Source organism: Mesoplodon densirostris, chromosome 13 (genome assembly GCF_025265405.1).
Source record: "Mesoplodon densirostris isolate mMesDen1 chromosome 13, mMesDen1 primary haplotype, whole genome shotgun sequence".
Classification (NCBI taxonomy): Eukaryota; Metazoa; Chordata; class Mammalia; order Artiodactyla; family Ziphiidae; genus Mesoplodon; species Mesoplodon densirostris.
This window is the reverse complement of record NC_082673.1, coordinates 13,062,490-13,068,448: the sequence shown is the minus strand read 5'-3', so window position 1 is coordinate 13,068,448 and position 5,959 is coordinate 13,062,490. Positions and strand designations below refer to the sequence as shown.

General features: G+C 43.3%; 1 pseudogene; it reads left to right on the top strand.

Annotated features, from left to right (window-relative positions):
* The first annotated feature begins 3,631 nt into the window (after positions 1–3,631).
* Positions 3,632–4,250, top strand: LOC132500502 (macrophage immunometabolism regulator-like; annotated as a pseudogene).
* Positions 4,251–5,959: the final 1,709 nt, after the last annotated feature.

The window sequence follows — 5,959 nt, the reverse complement described above, 5'->3', positions numbered from 1 at the left end:
AGAAAGACAAATACCATATGATATCACTTATGTGTGGAATCTAAAATATAACACAAATGAACTTATCTATGAATCAGAAACAGACTCACAGGCATAGAAAACAGATTTGTGGTTGCCATGGGGGAGGGATGAATTGGGAGTTTGGGCTTAGCAGGTGCAAACTATTATATATACAATGGATAAACAACAAGGTCCTACTTACAGCCCAGGGAACTATATTCAATATCCTGTAATAAACCATAATGGAAAAGAATATAAAAAAGAGCATATATAGATATAGGGACTTCACTGGTGGCACAGTGGTTAAGAATCCGCCTGCCAATGCAGGGGACATGAGTTTGAGCCCCAGTCTGGGAAGATCCACATGCCACGGAGCCACTAAGCCCATGCGCCACAACTACTGAGCCTGCTCTCCAGAGCCCACGAGCCACAACTACTGAGCCCACGTGCCACAACTACTGAAGCCTGCTCACCTAGAGCCCGTGCTCCACAACAAAGAGAAGCCACTGCAACGAAGAGTAGCCCCTGCTCACCACAACTAGAGAAAGCGCAAGCACAGCCACAAAGGCTCAACGTCACCAAAATAAATTATTTTTTTTAAGTTTAGGTGGAAAATATGTGGGATTATTAAATTAAAATTTAAAAAAAGAACATGTATATATAACTGAATCACTTTGCTGTACAGCAGAAATTAACGCATGTAAGTCAATTATACTTCAATAAAATAAATTTTTAAAAAATAGGAGCCAAACTCATGCTGCAGAAACAGCAGTGGGGGGCAGGGGTAAGAGCAGTGAAGGCTGTGGTTAAGCTCTGCAAGCCTGTTCTGCAGCCTGTAGTTGGACGTCATCCCCAGCCTCTTAGCTTCGAGCTGGTTCTCCCATAAATATTTACATAATAAACTCCTTTCCTGTTTAATCAGCCAGCACCAATTTCTGGTGCCACACAAAACGTTTTATGAAGACTCTTTTTGGTTTACCTATGAGAAGAATGGCTCAGTTTTCTGAAGGTACTCTGCTTTTATATTTAGCCCAGGCATTATTTGCCACATAATGTTACTTGTAGATTTTGATCAGTGGCTTTTAGTTCAAAGTTAGATTATGTTTCCAAAATATTAAGGAAAATGCCATGAGTAAACCATGGAATAAGGTGTGTTCAAAATTCCAAATGTAATGGCTCTCGTAAAGAGAGGACTCAATGAGACAAGATGTTTGGCTGTATATTTAGAAAAGAGTAAAGATTCTGATCAGCAGTCCAGGGTCTCTAAGTCATACTCCACAGGAGTTCTCCTTTAATTTTTAGCTGTACAATAGGGATAACAAGACCGGTATTACAAGTATATTGTGAAGGACCTGAGCCCCACATCATTCATACCAAGCACCATTCTCTAAATTTTACAAATATGTAAGAATATAAGGTAGGAGATGCAGGCAAATTTTACTAGGCCAAGGGGCGAAGGAGAGACGAGAGGTGGTGGATATTAATCTAATCAAAGCTTGCAGAGATCTTCACTGATTATGGGTATTTACCCATAATCAATTTATCATTAGGATTCCACCGTGATCTACTTTTATCACAATCAAGATACTGGACACTTCAACGAAAAGAAATTATTTTTTTCTGTAGCCCACTGTTGACAAAGTAAGTCAACTTAGAAGAAAAATATTCCAGTAACTATCTCATCTAAAAGGAGGAGGAAATTATTTAAATATAGGCTTTGATGGGAAGAAATCTCCCTATTTGGTACTCCTGGGTAATAAAGATTTTATTCTTGAAAGCCTAAACTAACAAGACTAAAATAGTTACTGGATACACTTACCATTCTGCATATACGACAAATAAGCAACGTGCCAGAGCAAATCCATGTCCAAAGGAATTGGTGTGTTTACCCAAAGGTTTATTGAGCAACTACTCTGTGCCTCCTGACGAGGTGATTCACAAGCAAACTCATAAAGAAGGTGTAAAGTTGTCCTCAGTGCCTTCTCTCTTGGCAACTTCTCTGTCTCCTCTGGATACCCAGCTCCCTCTGCTGCCTCCCACTGCTCAGGAAATCCCACTATCACCATCACTATCCCCAGCTGAAGCACCCATCTCTGGCCTGCCTTTCCAGTCAGGTCTCAACCTCTAGATTTCTCTCCACTCCTTTTCCTACCAAGACTGACCTCTCTGGTGTGTCCTGGAAGGAAGTGCTCTTATCTGTCTTTTGGAGGGTTATTAGCTCCAGCTACCATGACAAAATACCACAGACTGGGGCTTCCCTGGTGGCGCAGTGGTTGAGAGTCCGCCTACCGATGCAGGGGACACGGGTTCCTGCCACCGTCCGGGAGGATCCCACATGCCGCGGCGCGGCTGGGCCCGTGAGCCATGGCCGCTGAGACTGCACGTCCAGAGCCTGTGCTCCGCAACGGGAGAGGCCGCAACAGTGAGAGGCCCGTGTACCGCAAAAAAAAAACAAAAAACCACAGACTGGGTGACTTAAAATTCATTTTCTCACAGATCTGGAGGCTGGAAGTCCAAGATCAAGGTTCCTGGCTTGCAAACAGCTACCTTACCTTTCTTTGGTGCATGGTATGGGGCGGGGGAGAGAGACAGAGAGAGCAAGCTCTCTGGTGTCACTTTTCATAAGGACACAAAACCTATTGGATCAGGGCCACACCCTTGTGAACTTATTTAACCTTAATTGCTTCCTCAGGGGCTCCATCTCCAAATACCTCCACACTGGGGGTTAGGGCTTCAACATGAATTTGTAGGGAGTGGAGACACACAAATATTCAGTCCATAACAGAGGGGAAATGGTTAACTCAAACACAACACATGATGAAAGGATTTCAACCCTCTGCACAGAATGCACCTTCTGGCAGGGAATAATTGCTTAATAACCATGGGAAAGAATTTCTAACACTTCAGGAGGGTAAGGACAGCCTGCACTTACCACGTTTCCTGTGTCTACCCGGCTCCACTGGGTGCAAAGCACACTCTCATCCTGGTTTGCAGTTTTTTTTTTTTTTTTTTTTACTGTTCCTGCTTCTTCAGCGTGGGTCATGAATACGCAGTAAACCCCTCCACTGGTGGCAGGGCATGTGGTCACACACTGCATACCCAGACCTTCAGGCCACAGGCCATTTCTGGTCCCGAACCATGCCAGGGATTCAAGTCCGCAAATAAAAAGGAGGACATCCTCTCCCCTGGTCTGGAAGTACACCATACAGCCATGTCTGGATTGTATTCCAAATTTTCTAAATCATTTATGCTTGTGCATACACAGCAAGACACACAAACTTCCATATTCTTGACCTCTTAAGTTTTTCCTTCTATATTTACCTGCCTTTGGGGGAATTACATTACATTATATTACCGTGTAGTAGATACAGATGGTATTTAGAAATCTTAAAGGTGGGAGAGGGTACCCGGCTGGCGGCCTCAGCCCGGATCTTGGCGCCGCAACCCTGCGCCTCTCCCGCCCTTGTCTCAGTCTCTGCGGCCCCAAGCACGGCAGAGGCGGCAGCGCTGTGGGCCACTGTATCTGGAGCAGAACAGAACAATTATTATGCCTGTTCCCTGGGGGCTCATTAGAAATTGGACGGTGACATCTTCTGGGACTTAGGCTGGTGTGTGCAGACTGGTGCCTAAAATGGAAGTAGATACTAATGGAGCGTCCAGAAGTCCCCTGACCACCCTGCCCTTGCCCGTGGCCGAGGTGAGCTCCCCGGAAAGGCAGAGGCGGAGAAGCCCCGCTGTTCCAGCGCTCAGTGCTCGCCGATGCGCCGGACTGTGTCAGGCTACCAGATCCGCCACGTGGACTCTATCTGGCTGGCTTCGCGACGGGTGAGGAACTCCCGAAGTTAGCCCAGAAGTGCACCGGAGGTGAAGAGAGTAAGGGAGAAGCCGTGCCTTCCTTGCGCTCGGAACAGCTGGATGCAGGACTTGCTCATTCCTCTCCTTTGTATAAAGCCAGAAGTAGGTACTACGGGCAGTAGGAGATTCCAGCTGTCAATGGTAGGAGGCAAAAGCGGATGTCCAGCCCAGGAGACAAGTGCACTAAATCTTTACCTTACGAACCTTAAAAAGGCCCTCCGTGGGCCTCTGCCTCTTTGTCTTCTTAAAGGTAAGAGGTCTCACTCCAAATCTCTGGACTATCTCAATCGAGATAAAATGAACACCAAGGAACCACTGACACGGAAGTGCTACAGTACCAGCTTCAACACTTAACCCTCAGAGGGGACCAGGTGTTTGCTAGGAATAATACATGAGTGACTTGCAGAGAGTGTAAACCAGTTTAGGTCAGTCTATGCTTGGCTTGAAAATTCCACTGTTGTACTCTGTACAGGACTGCTTACATTATAGATGGTTAAATCAACTAAGTGTTCCTGGAACATAAAAACTGGATCAAATTTTGAATACAGGAATGAAATCACAGGTACTTGAGGCAAAATCACTCTAGAGCACACAACTGCAAGGAAAACAGAATGTTGACCATTCGTTTGCATAGCATTTTAGCTAGGAAAAAAAAGGCTTTAGTACAGTAATATCATCTTTAAAATTCTAATACTCAAATTGGGAATGTTATCTTCTTGGTTGTTGCTGACTTGGTATGATTCATTAGAAATTTATATCTTAAGTACTCAAGTACTTCTTTAATCTCTGTATTTTACTATAAGATATAAGATTTGTTTTATGAAATTTAGAACTTGAACACTGCTAAATCGGACTTTTTATTTTTAAATATTGAGTTTAAATATTTTATAACTGGTTTTGCACTGAAAAAATTAACATTTCAAACTGACGAGAACAATCTTTTTTCACTTGCCTCAGTAATATTATTGAGCAATGAATTTTTAGTTTCTGCATGAAAAGTTATTGATCTCTGTAAATTATTTCTTTATAGCATTATTAAAGTGTGTCTTCATAAAATTAAATTGGGGATACAAAATATTTATTTTACAACGGGTGGGGGGAAACTTTACCGGAAATTTTCCAACATGAAGTTTTCATAAGTTGATAAAAGTTTCCTTAGTGCTTATTTTCTAATTTAAAATTCATCTGGAACTTTAAAATGGAAAGGATTCTTTAAATTGTGGATTATAGATATAACACTGTATCTGAATGTCCTGTAAGTGAATGGAACTCTAATAGAGGAATTCATGATTTCTACTCTCAAATGCTTAAACTAAGTATGAAGTGATACCATTCAGCATGGCCTCGGGTCGTTTCAGTTTTACTTCTGTGCAGCACGGGCACGCACTGAAATTCCAGTTTCTAGGATTAGTGCAGGAGCCTAAAGTGCCTCTACAGTTTTAATGAGTTAATCCTGGATTACTTAACAATTTATGTCAATTGCACCGGTTTAATTTGTTGCTAAAGGAATAATGCCCTGGCTTTAGTAACAATTGCAGCTCAACTATCCCTGAATATATTTTGGGGAAAAAATGTATGTAATTTACCTTTTGTAAAAGTTTCTATTTCTTTTTTGACTCTTGAAGGTGCAATTTATTACTGAATCGGCATTTCTGGCAGCATAGACCTCCTTTTCTTCTTTTATAAATTTATTTATTTATTTTTGGCTGCGTTGGGTCTTCGTTGCTGCGCGTGGGCTTTCTCCAGATGCGGCGAGCGAGGGCTCCTCTTCGTTGCGGTGCGCGGGCTTCTCATTGCAGTGGCTTCTCTTGTTGCGGAGTACTGGCTCTAGGCACACGGGGTTTAGTAGTTGTGGCACACTGGCTCAGTAGTTGTGGCTCATGGGCTCTAGAGGGCAGGCTCAGCAGTTGTGGTGCACCGGCTTAGTTGCTCCGCGGCCTGTGGGATCTTCCCGGACCAGGGCTCGAACCCGTGTCCCCTGCATTGGCAGATGTGTTCTTAACCACTGTGCCACCAGGGAAGCCCAGCATAGACATCCTTCTTTTAAATTTTATTTGGGGGGCTGTGAATTTCTAAGGTTGCTAAGATTTCTTAGCAATCTTGC